Raw genomic sequence first — 18830 nt, forward strand, 5'->3', positions numbered from 1 at the left:
TTTTGCAGCTAAAATAACCCTATGCACCTTTATTTCCACAGCTGAATCCTGCTTTCTATCTCTGCTGACTAAAATGGAAATTTAGATTCCTAGGAGAAAATTTTATTCTTCAGTTTACAGATTTACTACCATATTGCATGCCCTAGGATGTTTAAGACATTTTTTTATAGATATGACAAAATCTGAAGGAAATACATGGACTGCCAATGCATAACCTAAAGATAGAATCATAGAATCATAGAATCACTAGGTTGGAAAAGACCTCTTAGGCCATTGAGTCCAAACATTCCTATCTGCCACTAAACCATGTCCCTGAGCACCTCATCTACCTGTCCTTTAAACACCTCCAGGGATGGTGTTTCAATCACCTCCCTGGTCAGTCTGTTCCAGTGCCCGATAACCCTTTCTGTGAAAATTTTTTTCCTGATATCCAGCCTGAACCTCCCCTGGTGCAGCTTGAGGCCATTCCCCCTTGTCCTATCACCTGTCACTTGGGAGAAGAGGCCAGCACCCTTCTTCCTGGTAGTTGTAGAGAGCAATGAGGTCTCCCCTCAGCCTTCTCTTCTCCAGGCTAAACAACCCCAGTTCCCTCAGCCGCTCCTCGTAAGACCTGTTCTCCAGCCCCTTCACCACCTTCGTTGCTTGCCTTCACCACAGCATTTAAATGACATTATCCATTAGCATTCAAGCTGCTGCAGTGATCCCTTCTTGCCCATATAGTTACCTATAGACTGATACCTATATTTGTCTTCATCTCAGACTGCATTGCAGTCAGGAAGAGGAATATTAGAAAAGCTTTAGAAATTGCTTTCAAGTGTTATTTCCATACCATCTCCAAATCTCAAGGCAGTAGGTCAGCCACCATTCCCAGGTGTCTCTGTTAATACATTAATGGCAGTATCAACAGTAATTGGTACTCAGGACCACGAATAGGCTTTTGCTGAAAGAACTCCATAGTTGCTTCCCATTATGGAAGTTAACATGAAAAATTTAGAATGTTTAGTGAAAACCTGCAATGACTTTTTACCTTTGCTATTATCATTTTTACATAGCAACAAGTGCATTACACAGTGCATGAAGAGTTTGTGTTTTCTCATACAGCAAATTTAGAACATAATTGATTCTAAAGAAACAAACAATCTGAAAGTATATATAATACAGCTTTTAACCACTTGATTATGTAAAAAAATCCATTTCACATTATATGACCTCCTTTTGAAACCTAATAGCTAAAGAAAGTCTGTTATGAGATTCTAATACAAGAGAAATTGTAGTTTACAATTTGTAGTGTGTGAGATGTGTACTTGCATTTAACTGTAGCATTATATATTTGTATTGTTGTAAATGCAAAGTTCTTATCATTGGTTTGTTCTTGTAGTTTAATGACTAGAATTGCATGACGTTTACAGCTATAAATTAAGTAGTCTTCTGCCTCTGATGCAAGTTAATGTTTAGCTAGTTTGTTCTGAGTTTAAGTATGGGAAAACTGGTTCAAGAATTTTTATTTTGCTTTTACAGTGCAAAGAAGCCTTTTGCAGAAATTTGTGCTTTTTTCTTAGTCTTTCTTAGACAAATGTCTAGTATTAAAATTATCTGGAAAGAGATTCTCAGTCATTGATATAGATATATTGGTTCCCTAAACTTACAATTCTCATGGACTCTCTTAGAAAGGATTTTCTTACCCACCAGTTCTCTATTTTCCCTTCATCTTTGTTTTCCCTTACCTTACTGTTTTTCTCTCGTCAAAATCATATTGCCTGTCCCTTAGTACGTCTCCTTTGTTGGAGATGGAAACATCTGTATTGTTTCTTCCTATGCAACTGTCCCATCCTAGTCTTATATTTCTTTCCCTTCCACTAGATCAATGGGACTTTTTCTATTTTGTCAGCTAGCCAAGTGATTCTTGCAGGTCCAGCAAGTTTCACTATCCTAAGCAAAGAATAGGATAAGCAAAGACTTAGGGTAGTGTTTGCAGTGTCTGTGCTCTTGGACTTGGATTCAGCCAGCCCAGGATCAAATACAAATCTTTAAATCCCAGTCAAGTCCTAGGAATGCAAAAGCAGAAGGAAACAAAACAAAGACATTCACACAGTAAAAATTGTTAAGCGTGCTGACAGAGTACAATGGCTAAATTTACAGCATGTTTCTTAAGGGTCTGAGAGATGTTATGTGGATGACACAAGTGTACTCTCTGGTTTACGTAAAAAAACCGTGGGGCATGTTGTGAGGCGAAAGGTTGGGCCCACACTAGTCATGGGTGGGGAAAAACTCACAGTATGTACTTAACAGCAGTGCAAACGTGATATGGTATCACACCCAACTAATTTAGTGTCTCCCCTTGTGGGGACTTAAATTACTTCCAGTACTTAGAGGGGGCTATAAGAAAGCTGGGGAGAGGCTTTTTATCAGGGCGTGCAGGGATAGGACAAGGGGCAATGGGTTTAAGCTGTGAGACGGAAGATTTAGATAAGATATAAGGAAGAAAGTGTTTGCTGTGAGAGTGGTGAGGCACTGGAACAGGTTGCCCAGAGAAGCTGTGGATGCCCCATCCCAGGAGGTGTTCAAGACCAGGCTGGATGGGGCTTTGAGCAACTTGGTCTAGTGGAAGGTGTCCCTGCCCGTGGCAGGGTGGGTGGAACTGGATGATTTTCAAGGTCCCTTCCAACTCAAACCACGCTATGATTCTATGACTCGTGGGTGGTGTGAGACAGGTGGTACAACAAGGGAGACATCCAGCATCACGTTGCACAAGGGCAGGTGGAATCTGGAGACAACAACTACAGCTGTAACGCAGAGAAAACACTGCCTTAGGGATACATTAAACCAGCTATGTGGGGTCAGGTCACAGTGCACACCAGGTTCAGTCTTCTCTCTCCCGGGGCAGAATAATGATAAAACCAAGAAACCTGGTGAAAAACAGGGGAGAGCTAATATGGATAGAGAATATGAAGCTAATTGGAGGAGGGAGTATTGTGTTCCATTTGAAATAACTTGATCAAAGAAGAATTCATTTGAGTTTTGGGTAAAGTTTACAGCAGCTTGTTGGGCTTTGTTTTTGGGGTTTTGAGGTTTTTTTTTTTTTCCAAAACCTCCTTTGCTTATATGGAGTACTAATTTTCCATTGCTGCTGAAGCAGATGTCTGCTTGTCGCAGACATTAAGGCACTCTTAATGTGCAGTTACTGAATCCTTTTCTAAAAGAGCATTTTAAATTTGACAATGTTTCTTACATTTTTAAAGCAGTGACCTCATTTTGAAAAGATTTTTTTTCCAATACATATGTCACTACTGGAAAAATATTAATCTGCAAAACTTAAAAAATGTCTCCATTTATTAAACATCTACGGTACAGACATCAGCTGTCACAAAATCTAGTCATGCATTCTTGTGAGTTCTACTATTCTGAAAAAGATTTATTTCAAGCAGGAAATATATTTTATTTGTGGTTTTATTACAATAAATATTTAAACAAATTACAACAGTTAAAACTGTCTTTGCAAATCATAGCCTAAAGGACTATTATGCCCACAGAACAATTACCTCAGCAAAGCAAACTCAGTTAAGATTCATTCTCCTTATGTCCAGACCCATCACTATTTGTATGTTCTTCTCACAAACCACTTTTAATATTAAATGTTTCCTAAACAAACTGTTATCTAAAAAAAGCAGCATGGAACATGAGTATTGAAAAGCAATTAAAGACCTGAATACCTTATTGTTCTACCGTTCCTCTTCATTTTAATTTGTAAATGCAAACATTTGATTCATCTTTATATTTTTGCTTTCAGAAGTTTAAACTGCCACTATGCTTTGATCTTTTAAATGATCGTTTTGTGGCAGTTTAGGAAATCTTGGAGTAAAAAAGGAGCTGTGCTTTCCAAAGAGACAACTGATACAATAGATTTAAAAAAAAATGTTTACCAGTTAATCAGAGACTTTTCTAATGATGATATCTATTACAAAACACCACAGAGATTACAAAGTCCACACAGAAGGGAACTAGTAATTCTAATATGTCAGTCGCTGTATCTAGACTTTATATTTTTCAGATAAGCATAGCAAACAATTGCTTGCGTTCTTCAGTTGTTGATTCCATCTTCAAGTCTGCCTGCTCAAGCTTTTTTTTCTTTTGTTTATATCCCCTTTTTTTCCCATCACACAAGCTGGAGTTTATTTTAATCTTTTTCCGAGAGATGTTTCAAAATGCTATGTTCCTCTAATTTACACAGTAATGAGGTTGCCCTGTCTGTGACCTTGGAGAGCTAGCTTGGACTTCCTATATGATATATTTTTGGAGGAGATCTCCACCCCCGATTAGGGCTAATGGGTGCTGAAAATCTGTCTCTAAGAGTTGTTCTAAGTTAGCTCGCTGAGAAATCTTGCCTATGTTCCCAGACACTACAGCTGTTTTAGGGAAAATAGAAGTAGAAAAAGAAGGCACAGACAGGTTTTATTAACACTTGCTATCTAATGTGAAGTCAAGTTTTTGCTTTAAACAAGAATTTGGCTTCTTGTCTTGTATAATGAATACAGCACACATTCCCTTTAATTATAGCACTTACTTTTTCCCATCCATTCTGAAACAGCCAAAGATTCGAGAACTATTCAGTCTAGAAACCCCGTAACGGAGGGTAAGTGTATGACTTCAGTCAGAGGACTTAATCCCTCTGTGCTGTCCTGCAATTATTTTTCTTCACCAGTAAATATTGCTACCTTATTTTATCCAGAATGAATTCTATTCAATGAGCACTCATCAAGTTCCAATCTTAATTAGACTCTGACAAAACCAAAGAAACAAATCGCTGTGCTTGGATAAAGGTATATGGTCTGGAGTGTGTGAAAATAAGAGGTTGTACATTTAAATTGTTTTACTTTCTTAACTGCTATAGGTGCTACAAAGCAGAAGATATAATTTATTATGGCTTTTGATGGTCAAACACAAGGACTTGAATTATGACCACAAGATTTCATGCGATTCTGTAACGTTGCCTATCTTTATGGGTATCTAAAGCTGTTTTCTCATTTTGCCTTTTTTTCCCATCTTTTTTTGCAAGCAGAGTTATATTTTATTTCAGCTATCAGATGACAGCTAGTATGTAAAAGTACTTGAGTTTCCTTACATGGTTTATATCATCACCAGAAATCCTTGATAAAAATGCAGCCTTATTATATGCGTAGTTTATTCTCTCCATATATTTCAGAATGTATATCCTAATTTGATATTCCAATATATATAATCAGTCAGCACTTTCCTTTCATGTTTTTTGACAGAAACACTGGCAGCATACCAGGCAATTAGTCTGAAGAATGATTCCAAAAACAGTCTCACTTCTAACCTCACTCCTTATATGCTTTGCTGATATGGGATGTTTGTGGATTTTAGTCTCTTTCTCTGTGGATTCTTTTTTTTTTTCCCCTTTCTCCTAAGTTTTGAACAAAAGGGTTGTCCACTTATATACCTGTTGTTTGCTCCTTGGCTACTGCCTTGAAATAAACTCATCTCTGGAATTAAAAAGCTAATTTTTTTGTACAGAAACTGCGTATTTTTAGTCTTAAGGACTTTATTAATTAGTAGCCACATAATGGAAGGGCTTTAGAAATGCTAATATATTAAACTCCATTATAATTTTGAGGCACACATAACATTTGCTTATTATTATAACTTTCCTGTCCTTATAGTGTCTGTCCATAGGACAGAGGGATGAGGTAGCAAATTCAGAATATATTTCCCCATCATCATTTCTGTACTTATATAGAAACTTTAACTTCAAGATATATAGTTCCTTTTCCACATTTATTTCTTAGCTGGTAACTTTTAACTTCCAAACCCAGATTTTTAACAATCTTTTCACTTTCTTCACCACTTTCTAATATTAAAAAAATATTTTAATATTCTAACTATTCTGCATGCAACAACACGCATACAAGAATAACTAAAAAAAAGGCTTCTTAAAACATAGTCCAGATTTGTGAAGAGCTTCATGGTTCACTGAACATTTTATTTAATATGGAGATTGTATTCAGAGTTGTTTGATTTGCAGAAATAACAAGACCAAGTGCTTCAGTTTCTAATGGTAATTAGTTTTCAGCCTAGACAGTCTGTTTAGTTATATATTTACTACCTTGTAAAGAACTATCACAACAAGCCCTAAAGCATTATTTGAAAATTAATAAGCTAAAGAAAGAGGAAATTCTTCACTTTTGCATAGCAACACTCTCTGTGTTCTACTTTTTTGATTGCAAAATCCAGCTTTTCAATTATAGGTGTACTAAATCGTGATGCTTGAAAAACTATAAAAGGCAATTATCAATGTTTCTTAATACCGTAAATGACTAATGCAAGTACGTTTTGCTGTAAGGGAAACAAAGGCTAGTATTGTGAACAGAATTCCTTTGCTTCCTGAGTCAGACTAAAATAAACTCTGATTCACATATTTTTGGTGTTATTTGCAATTAATATTAGTTTCTGTGGTGTTTAAAATAATGCACTACAGATTCCATTGCAGTTTACATATTAGAAAATAAAGGCACATTATTTCTTCCATGTTTTAAAGTTCACTTGGCTTTTGTGACATCAGGCAAGGAAGCAGACAGAAGGTTAGAGCATAATTCCTTGCAGTGGTTCTCATATTGCTGCCTTATCCTTATACAAGAAAACACATGAAAGAGTCACTTCTTCACCCAGGTGTATCTTCTTCTGTTCTATCGCTTGCTGCTTTTCAAAGTTAATGGAAGAAAAAACTCCTTTACCAGATACTGGGTTGGGTTTTTTTTTTCTGACTGGACTCTTCTTCAATGGCTTAACAATGAGTGAGCTCTCAGCGGCTGCAGAGGCTAAGAATCCCTCCATTATACTCACTCAGCATGCTTTACCATTGATTTCTGCCTCTGAACATGGATAGAGGACACGCTTGAGCTGGCAGAAGGAATCACATCATGACATAGACACCTCAGAAGAAGTATGCATTATGGAAATCTTAACAAAGAGAGTTCCTCAGTAATCATTAGCATTAGAGGTTCTCTCAACTCTCTCTCACAAATGGCAATGGAAAGGAAAGAAGGGAACATTTTCAAATCTCAGAAAGACTGACCCTTTCCCTTTGTGCTGCTGTGTCAAAAGAGCTTTAAATGCCTTTTCATTCCAAATCGGTATAATTGCTTTTGTTCAAAACCAGGTCCAGGCTTCTCAGCAGTGGAGGCAAAGTAAAATGTGTACTGTTTCAAGGTCAAGGAACTAAGTCACTTGCTTTGCTGTTCCTCATCACTGTCAGTGGTAAAATTAAGTTTTATGGGAATGGCAGAAGACTTTCCAGGGTGGAAAGGTTTTGGTGGAAAGCCGGACTACTGGGCAATACACAGCCTCGTGAAGAGTAGAGAGGTCTGCCTTTACCCCCGTGACATACAGAGCTGGACTCAGTGTGGATAGGCAGTGAAATGGTGGCTTCCTCAAGCTTTTGGACATGTGCAGCAGTCATCTGAAAATACCTGATCTGCAAAGCCGTAGTTACACATTGTAGCTAAGCCGCTTTAACACTTATGGCTTCCAAATGTGTCTATCAGTCCTCAACAAGACTCACGCCTCTTGCATAGCTCCCCACCTCTCCTCTCCTCTCCTCTCCTCTCCTCTCCTCTCCTCTCCTCTCCTCTCCTCTCCTCTCCTCTCCTCTCCTCTCCTCTCCTCTCCTCTCCTCTCCTCTCCTCTCCTCTCCTCTCCTCTCCTCTCCTCTCCTCTCCTCTCCTCTCCTCTCCTCTCCTCTCCTCTCCTCTCCTCTCCTCTCCTCTCCTCTCCTCTCCTCTCCTCTCCTCTCCTCTCCTCTCCTCTCCTCTCCTCTCCTCTCCTCTCCCTTGTTTCTTTTTTAATAGGGTTAATTTTCTTCCAGTTCAACTCCTTGAACCATATCACCAAATAAGCTAATCACCAAGCTAATACTGAAAACAGGAACAAAACCCAGGAAGCAGAAAGCAGGAAAAGGGTATATTTCCTTGCCACCCTTATCTTCAGTAAAATCTATCAATCAAATCAGTTTGTTTATATTATAAAACTAGTGCACTGAGATAGCTCATTTTTCATTCTTCCACAAAATCTTAAGCCAGAAAGGCCACCTCAGAACAACAACAGAAACACACAACACTGAAAAGAGACTAAATCTGAAGCATCCAGAGTGCTGTTGTATGGAGAAATGAGGTGCAGATAGCCATGTTACAACTCTGTGATAATTTTCTAATGGCAATCTTAGTTTGAAGTCATTCCCACATGATTCTGGAAGTTACTGCTTCCTACTAGCAAAAAATTAGTCTGAACCAAACTGCCAGAAAAATAACAGAATCATCCCTAGAAGTTTTCCGAGATGGAAGTTTTTTTCCTCGTGGGATGTGATCTGGGCATTTCCCTGACAGAATTTACCAGGATGACAAAAGTGGTCATTCTTTTCTCCGAGCCTCTTCCAGTAAAAATGTTTATTCACTGTAGACAATGTTTATTGTGTCAGAGAAACAGGAAATACAGACTTCATATCTCAAGATTGTGTATTTTAACTTGTGTGCTTTCTGAAAGTCTGTGATTTCTGCAAACCACAGTAAAATCTCCATAAAAATACTGATAAAGCCCACTGCTTGGGTTCTAGGGGAGATAAACTAAAACCTGAAGCATTTGACATAGAATTACATCCTTTTGTTACATACATGACAACATTTGTTGTTTATTTAATGCTTTTAACAACAATGTCCATGGACAGACACAAACAAAAAGTAATTAATCTTTTAAGACTAAAGGTTTTTCTGTTTCTGTGATATATTCATGGGCATGAATATGTGGTGGCATATGTTCAGTACAAGGAAAATATGTGGATTTGTTAAAGTGTTAATAAGAACAATTAACCTTAATGCATATGTAAATTTAGCATATTCATAAACAAGATAAGTATGTTTAAACATCTAGTTTTCATATAAGACCTCAGTGAAGTCAGGCTGTGGTTTTAATATACTTGAGAAGTTAAAATGTGCCTGATGATGTAATAAGAATAAATAAGAACAACAGTCATATAACAAGGTGTGTTAAGCATTGTTTGAGGCACAAACATTGTCTACATGTTTTGATTAAGAAGTTGTAAACAAAATCATACAAAATAGATAATGAAAGAACTGGAAATAGCATATCTAAGAGCTACATTAGAAAAGAAATTGTTTCCCAGAGAAAAAAAGGCTCTGTTTTCTGTAATTCAACTTGAATAACTTGGCCAAATGGATTATGAGTCTGATAAAAACTGTTGAGGTTTTCTTGTTAGACTCATGTGAAGTTAGCAATAAAAACATTAACGTAATGTCTTATTGCTTTTACCAAGTAGGCATACAATATTTTCTGTAATAGCTTTAATAAGTTCCATATGGCTAGTTGGAAAGATGAACTTAATTAAATAACACATTATTAGTTTATCTTTTGCTAACAGTCAACACTTTGGTTAAAACTTTAAAACTGATTGGAGGACTCAGGCAGAAGGTTGTACTCTTGTTATAAAATGTCACAAACCAGATTAAAATTTTAAAGAATATTTATAATTTTCTATTATGTTCAATTGCACTTTTCCTTTTTTATAGTAAAACCTTTACTCTCCTTATTTACACCATCTGAGCAGCGCAGTTGCTACAACAGCTTTAACCCTCTACCTTCCTTTGTCTGAAAAGAAATTGTATCTGCCCCTTCTGCCACTAAAACAAGGTTAGAGAATCAAATGCACTATAAGACTGCTCTGCAGTATCTTTCACTATAGAAATGTTTATTAAAGGAAGTAAGCATCTACTTCTCTTGAAATGTGTTGCTATAGCTAATGTGACAAGATGAAAGCCTTCTTTTTCAACATGCAGTTTGTTTTGAGATTCAGAAATCTTAAGGTGCTTGCATCCAAAATCATTAGCACTTGTTAGTTTTTTCTTCAAGTTTTAGCAAGCACAACTTCCAGGACGCATGCAAATTTATTCTATGGCTAAAATGACATTTTATAGAACCGTATCACATGGAGAACTGAATTACTTACAAGTAAATTGGAAGTGGGAACTCCTGCAAATTCCTTCCTAAACTGAAAGAAGCCAAAGCAAATAATTTTTTTCTAAAACCTTGTTTCCTCTTCCTAGTGCTAGCAAGGAAAATACTATCAAAACTGTGTGAAAACCAGTGACATTCTTACTTTTCTTCCCATTTGCTTATTCAAACTGTAAGTTAGTGCTACAGTCATTTCTTAGTGCTACAGTAACTTCTCAGAAACATTCAAGTCAAGGAAAAATTATCCAGAAATTAGAAGAACGATGGAATTACTTCAATTTCTGGAATAATTCATAGCTGAAAGACAAAATCTACTTTTCATAATCTAAGAACCTAATCATTTTCTACTAGTAAAAGAAAGTGGCATACGGTATACCCAGTCCTGCCATGAAGACAGTCTTTGCCATAATTCTCCATGGAGCAACAGGAATTAGGGAACAGACAAGCTAAACAGGGCTGCCACCTCCTTATCAAAACCTGTCAAGCCAAAATACTATTACTTTTGGGATGTCAGTATCTTACTAAACTGCGTGGCATTAATTGACAACTTCTCCTGCAGCGTAAGAGACTTAATTGCAAAGTTAGCACAACCCCATAGTTTGAAGCAGCAGAGCCCAAGTGTCAAAGCTGGCAGCTTTAAAAATTAGCCTAGTAGAAAACAAAATGCTTCTTGTTAGGGATAACTATACACAGGGTGGTCTGAAAGTCTGCCCTGGTCTCTGTTACCAACAAACATGATCTACACTTTGCCCTGCGATGTTGGAAAATACATTGAAGAAACTGCAGAGGAGACATTCATGATTATGTCTCACAATTTCTAAGGACCATTCAAGATCTCTGAAAGAGTTCCTGTTTCAGAGAACAGGACAAAGTTTGCTGCTAGAGCAGGGAAGGAAGAAGATAGCCCACTGGGTTATGTGATAAGCTGTTTGTCAGAGAGGTGTTCTTTGAGATACAGTCTGGGTAGGACTTTGCTTTCTCTTCATAGTGTGAAGTTGCAACTGTACTCGTATTATTTTTAATATGAAGATGTTTCACACTTCAGTGCTTGTGAGAATTAGTTTTATCCCAGTAGAGAGTAAAGGGAGTTTGAAAGACACTTGGTCAATTGTTTCAAAGCTACCATTTTTTCTAGTTCACCAAACTGACGATTTTTCATTGAGTTTTTATGTTTAATCTTTATATTCAGCAACTTCAAGTAACCTCAGATTCTGGAACTGTTTTAATCTCTAAATCATCTTGTAATAGGTTAAAAGAAAGCTGAGAAGGACTATGCAACTTTAAACATTCATATATAACAGTTAAATTAATTTTTCTTAAACTTTATGTAAATTATTCTTTTGAGATTTCAGAGAAAAACTGTGTCATGACACATTTAGAGGCTTGGTAGAATAATTTACTGGAACTAAAGATGTATGTGAAAATACAATGGTTTTATTACAAATAATTTATTAAGAAAAGACTAGACAGTAAATAAAGTAGACACGTGCCTGTGAACTCAAATGCTGAGATATAAAAAAAAGGATTTCTAAGAGCTATTTATAAACCAACATTTATTAGCAGTTCAGACAGAATTGCAAGTAAGTGTAAAGCAATCCCAAAAAGGGAACATGGAATTGTTTTAGTGGGAACCTTTTCTGTTAGGTATGGCTGTGGAAAGCAACTTGTTCTTGAAACTGTCACCTTCATTAGGATTATGCTATATATGGCCTTTGTACAAAGTTAGTAAAGTCCAAGAGATAATGAGTTTAACAGAAAAATATATAACAGATGTTTTGTGTAATGTCTAATGTGATGTATAAGAAACTTCAATAAGGCTTTTTAAAAACATAGTCCCCTAAAAAAATCCATTGAAAGTATGGGACCCTTAGCTAGCAAATTAAAGCCAGAACATGAAATGATAGGCTTGTTTACTGTAATTACTTTTCACAGACCTTTTAGAAATATTTTGTGGAGAAACCCCAGGGTTCTGCGCACCACAGATTGCAAACCACTGAATTAAACAGCCAGGACTAGTGGAGGAGTTCGCCAGTGAACTAAATAGGAACAAAGGAGTAACAGTCTTTAAAAGTGCAGAGAACCCAGAGCCATGGATTTATATAGCTCACAGTTGGTTAGGCCACTGATGTGAGAAAAGAGCATTAGGTTCATTTAGAGCAGTCAACGCCACTTGTATTTGTTATTAAAGTTTACAGTTGGAATGCATGTAATCAAGATAAAAGAATATACTGAATTATACCCTAGAAGGTAAGTTTGTGATGAAAAAATAACACAAAGGAAGTGAATAGCTGGAGCTGATGCGATATTGATGTTATCCTGAGAAAAAAAGAGGTCACTGGAAGACAAAAGTAAAATAGAAAAAAAAATGGAAGTTGTGTCTGAAGCTAATATTTGAGAGCCTGGGCTCTAAGGGTTTCTTTCTAGTGATCCGTAGCTGTGAAGGCTGAGGATGTTTTAGTAATTCTAGATAAGGTGAGGTAAGTAGTTAGAAAGCTCTGTTATCGAGTACTTTTGCATTTTACATATTTTGATTATAACCATTTAGTGTAACCAAAAGCCTGACCTAAATCTCACTAAATAAGTATTTCCTTCTTTAGTTTCAGCTTTGCTATCTGTGAGGCGAGATGCACGAGAGTGAGAATACAGGCTCTGGAAGCAGCAAACACAAGCAACACCGTACCTGTGCTGTGCCGAGGAATTCCAGATTCTGATATATTTCCTGCCAAATTTCCAGAGGCAATTTGGTGTCAATACTATTGGTGTTGATTTTGAGGAACTTTCCCCAAGTCTGTTGTGTCCAGTTTTGACATAGATGATTCTAATGACTAGCAAAGGTGTCTAGAAGATAAGCACTAACTTCACAATTTTTGAGCAAGTTTAACAATCAGTTTCTTCTGCTTAAAAATTGTGATACAGAAATGTCTATTCATATTTATTCATACTTATAAAGATTATAACATTTCAAATGAAGCAATACTAAAGCCAGATAATACTGCTAATATGAGGTAATCCATAGTACATAATATAAAAGACAGTGGTACAGTAATGGTAGGACACTGTCGAGCACAAAGAGATTGAACAGTTAAGGGGATATTTGATAACTAGAAATCTGATAAAGCAGTATTTACAATAACTATATTACACATACAGTTAAAATTTAGGTACATGTTTCAGTTACAGTATCTCAAGCTAGTGGAATAGAATCTGCTGCCAGACCATAACAGATTGTTCCCACAGGACATCTGCTTCATGTGTTTAATTTCTTTAAAAAAGTAGGCAATACTTTGTAGCCATAAAAGTATGAAAACATAACATTTTATTTGATATTACATCAAAATTATAGAATTATGCCACATTTTTTCTTTTATCCTCAGTAATATTTAATACTGACACAGTTCTGATGCATTGGTAAGTTATCATACAATCTTCTAAAACTATTGTATCATTCAGAGTAGGAAAAATGCTAAAATACTTTTGGGCTAGACACAGAACACTTTGGAATTAAACAGCACTCTGAAGTGGGATATATGCACTTATATCAAAGAAAACTAACTAGGAAACTCGTATATCAGAACCCAATATTCACAAGGGATTTTTCAGGCAAGTTTAATTCCTGGCAGATCCATGCTCTTTGACTGATGAATGGGTAAATTACGGAGCAGGGTGCCTGAGTTATCCGGTGGAGCATGTTTGTACAAAGTGTGGCATGGGATTTAGCCACATTTAAGCTGCAGGTGTCTTTGTATGTTCCAGGGAGGACACTAGTGCTAGGAGTCCTCAAAGTAAAGGTAGAACCACTGGTATAGACCTTTACACCTGAGCTAGTCATCCTGCACTGTCTTTATGGACAAGAAATACAAGTACTTGAATACAAGAGCCTGTTCAGGGATTAGTTTATCTTATTCTAATATAAATATCGCAAATGGGGGAGACTAATTCCTTCCTAAAAATATCTCTTTCTCTCATTGACTATAAAGGGAACCTAGATATCTCACTCAGGTGTAGACATTTGCTTTATACACGTATAAAGTTAAATGGAGCTTATTGTATTTGATTTGTAAGCCCTAATTCAAACTCTGTTACTCAAAAGCGAAAGCTAGGCCCAATAACCCAAACCATCAAAGAAGGCCTAGTAAATAACAGGACAATTACGTTCTTATAAATCAATACAGATGAAACTAGTGGGGCTTTTCACTGTTTGCCTAATGATCTGAAGTACTGGCAGGGCAGGAAGATATCTGGGACCCTGTGCTTTCACCATGAAAGAAGGTTAAACATCTACCCCTCACTCCCAAGAACAATGCTTTAGTCATTAGGCTTTAATTTAGATTGGAGAAGGTTCCCACCACCTCCTCAGAGAAGCTAGTGTACTGAGGGCAAAAGTACAAGAGCTTTGATCCCACAAAATGACAAACAAGGACAGAGTGCAGACCCCTGTACAGTGAGCGAGTGCAGACCCCTGGGAAGAGAAGCATAACCTGGTGCCTGGTGGGGAGATCAGTAAAAAATTAGGAAGTGGGTCTTGTCAACGAGATTTCCATCTATAGATCTGGAGGCTGTATTTCTAGGCTGGTGGTCAAACTTCCTTTAGCTTCCTAACTATGTCTTCACTTTCTACTTTTGTCTTACAGCTATCATTTTTTTGAAGTCTTCTGCTCCACGGTAGGTGATAGAGCAGGCTGAGAGCAGAACTGGTAAGGGAAGCAATATGATTCCCATTCTTACAAAAATTATCTATGTATCATCATTACCGATGCCATGTAGAGCTAAAGAGCAGATCTAGGAAGTGTGGGATAGGTAGGATATCAATAGAAGATTCCTTAATGAAGAGGCAGGTAATTTTTTTTTTTTCAATTGAGAAAAACATGGAGAATTTCAAGCAAAATAGATCAAATTGAATTGATGCATTCACAAGAGACAGAAATTATCACAGTCCAGAAATTATGTATTTCAAGCTATTGATATTCCTGTTGGGTGCTGGAGGAGTAAGAAAATATCATTACTATTTCATTGCACAGGTGCAGGATTGGCTAGTGAGGCAGTAGTGATTTACAATGCTGTCAAGGACATCTTCAGCTACCAGTCAAGGAAAAATTCGATTTTTTCTGTACTCAGATCCATATTTCATTTTTTTATAATCCACTTCTATACAGAATACTCACCCAGACTCCCACCTGAGCCCTTCAGGACCTGTAACTAAACTGGATAAAGTGCCCATCCTCAGTGACAAGGGGTACTACTACCTAAGTAGATCACGGAAGTTACAGAAGTGGGAACAGCACTCTATGTCCACAACTCGACCACCATCCTGTCGCTGAGTCTTTCAGTCGTCTGTTCTCCATGCACCAGACTGAACCTGAGTTTCCAAAACCAATAGGTTTTCTTTACAGAGGTTGAAAATTTAATCCTGAGTGACTCAGTCAACAAAAAATGACTCACCAAATGATAGACTTTAAGATCTTAAGTTGATAAACTTAGTGTTAACCATTTTGTTAATTTTACCATTTAGTTTAATTATAAAAATCTGGTGTTTGGATAAATCGTATTTCCAGAACGTCATGCTGTCTTCCTTTTTGGTAGGTACTAAGAAATTAAAAATCAGCCACTTCTCTTTCTATTTTTTTCTTTTGATTAGTCATTTCCAATAGAATGTATGAGCTGTGTTCTCAAATTGACACCAAATCTAAACACAACATTCTAACAGAAGAGTAATCTTTCTAGACCTAAACATCATCTTGCCTGTTTGCACCTCAAAGATCTGAAAGAGTTCACTTTGCCATGTTATCATGCAGAGGAACAATGATATTATGGCACCTCTCATTGTTTTCTGAGCTACTGATTTCCAGAATATAGTTTTCTACCTTTTAGATGTGACCTAGATGCATAATTTTGCATTTAACTTGAATGGGTTCAGCTTCCCAAGCAATCCAAAGTTTTCTTTATGACTTATTGGTCTTCATAATCACATACCATTCTGCCAATCTCTATGTCAGCAATGTAACATATAAGGAATGTTTTGATATTTACTAAGGCATATGGAAATTTTGAATAACATCTTCTGATTCATAGTTCTTACTGCTCATATTTGAAACTATTAGTTGATAAAGGGCTCTTACTGAAAATTTGAGAGTGGTGAGTTAACCAATTCTTAATGTATTGAGTGTCTGCTTATTAATCTTATGATATCTGTGAATTTAGGCTACTTCAACGAAGCATTTTTGGCACACAGGCAACCACAGAGTTGCTTGAGGTCAAAGAAGATGCTAAATATTTCCATGCGGGGAAACATAGGGAAACAATTAAACATCCTCGGCTTTATAATTAATGAAATAGTAGAAGCTTTCACCCATGATTACACTGAATACAAATTCAGGGGCATGTAACTGATTTGTATATAGCTCTGCATCTATGAGAGAGAAGGATTCAGAAAACAGGCAAAAGAATAATACCAAGAAGAATGAAAGGAGGGAAAACACAGTGTACTCATGACAAAAATGAAACAGGGAGAGCTTTTTGAGTGATGTGCTGTCTGGAAAGCTGGCATAGAACTGTGAGAAAGGAAATGCTCTCCTGTTGTTTAATTGTACTGTGTTTGGAGTAATAGAATGTCTGTGTACATTATTTGTAAATCAGAATGATTTCAGTAAGAAAAATATTTAACTCCGATGGCATCAAGGAGGCCAGGGTTTCTTAGATGAGGGCTGAGATTACTTCAGCCTGTTGTTACATGAAAGCAGGATAAGCAAATGTCAGAAGGACTCATCCCAGTCTGGAATTTCAACAAAATTCACAGAAAGCATTAAGTCAGAGTGATGGACAACAGCTCTTCAAACAATGTTTTTCTCAAAGAATTGTAACACCTAAACTCTTTTGAGAACAAAGTCAGTGTGCAAAAGAAATTATTTTGGCCTAAGCTTGCATTTTTTACATGTTAAGCATGTCATCCCCAAAGGTGTGAAACTCGATGTACAGGTTTTGTAGGGTTTTTGTCACGTTTTTGAACAATTTTATGACCTTCATGTAGCAATAACCAAGTATAAACAAATAAGAAAACTTAGCCATTTTGGGTAAAGATGGTAATGTTTTAAGAGCCTTTCTCTGTACCATGCTTGATTCATCCTTCTTAAATAGAGCTGAAACTGAGGTATACATGTAAAATTTAATTAATACTTTCCTGTATCCTCCCAAAATGCAGCCACTGGTTGCAATACACTTGAACGTATCATTTCCTAAATTTCAAGTTGTATCACAGTGGTGTCTCACAGTTATCCTGTAAGAAGATTGTGTATCCACATCTTTCCGTCATTTCCAAATCTTCTACCATACTCATTTCTTGAGTTGTTATTAGTAATGTTGAACTGCTGGATTTCATTGTTTTTCACAAAATCGTATGGTAGTTGAGGTCAGAAGGCATTTGTGGAGATGATCTTGTCCAATCACTCTGCTCAAGCATCATGAAGAGTAGGCTTCCAAGGACCATGCTCACTTGAGATATAAATATCTATGGGGATGGAGACTCCATAACCTTTCTGGGCATCTTGTTACAGTGTTTGAATTTCTTTTGTAACAGTCTTTCAAACTGAGATTTTCCACAACGATCCTTTTTCAGCCCTGCCCCTGCATACATTACAGAAAAGCCCAGAAGATGGATACCTCTGTGCCTCTCAGTCATAGATTTCAGAGAAAGGGACCATGTCTTATGTATTAAGTTATTTATCAATCCTGTGATGCCAACAACTCCTTCACAGCCTCTTCCTCTTTAATCTTTTCTGTCCCTCCCAAGCAGGTTTAAACAGGTGATTTTAGTATCCTCATTATATGAATAATTTTGACAGATTTTACTTGTTTCAATTCTTTAAAATTTCTTCTTTTCAATGAGAATTTCCAGTTCCTGCTTCTTACCTCTAACTGACATGAAAGCAACTGAAAAATGTCTTTTCTTTGTGCTTTTGGCCTTTGTTTTGATTTGTTCATGACATGCTGTTTCGAACTACATTTGACGCATTGATGCATCTCCATTCTGTTATTAATTTGATGCTTTTTCTGTTACCCAAACAGAAGATTCCCTTTGAGGATCTGCGTGCCATCTAACTACATTGTTCATTCTGTGGCCTTGATGGGGTCCAAGATTTAAAACAAACTCTTTCAGTTCCTGAACTGAACTCCTTCAGTTACTAACTAACTACCCCTCCAGTATCTGTGATACCAGTGGGTTGACTGCCAAGACCACTTCAGCTTCTTCTTCTTTCTCTCTCTTCTTGGACCTCACTGTAGTTTGCACATTCTGTCTATGGAATAATTGACTTCAGTGTATATCATGATCAGTAGAGACTTGCCAGACAACCTCATAATCCAACCCAATCTTGCAGTTACAATGGATCTTGTGACCACACTGTGTACGTATGTAAACAGTGCAAATATTTACATAAAACCAGTGAGAGGTAGATAAAATATTTTCTCTTCTGCAGAATTTTACAATGCAAAGATATCAAAAGCATAGTTCAGAGCACCTGTTTTATAGATGATAATACACAATAAACACAAACCCAAAACCTAATGGAAAAACTCTCCTGATTCATTTCCAGGGTTTGAACAGAGCAAATTCTTTTAGCCAAAAGTCTACCACATGAAAATAAAAAAATGACAAATGGGATCTTTTTACATTGACACAGTTGCAGTTTTTCTACTTGGGTTTTAAATTTTGCTTTCAATTTGTTTACTATGTTTTATGGAGTATTTGTTAACCCACTAAATCACACCACAGATGAAGTTGGGAAAAGATACATTGGCAAAAT

This window comes from Cuculus canorus, chromosome 1, assembly GCF_017976375.1.
Source record: "Cuculus canorus isolate bCucCan1 chromosome 1, bCucCan1.pri, whole genome shotgun sequence".
Classification (NCBI taxonomy): Eukaryota; Metazoa; Chordata; class Aves; order Cuculiformes; family Cuculidae; genus Cuculus; species Cuculus canorus.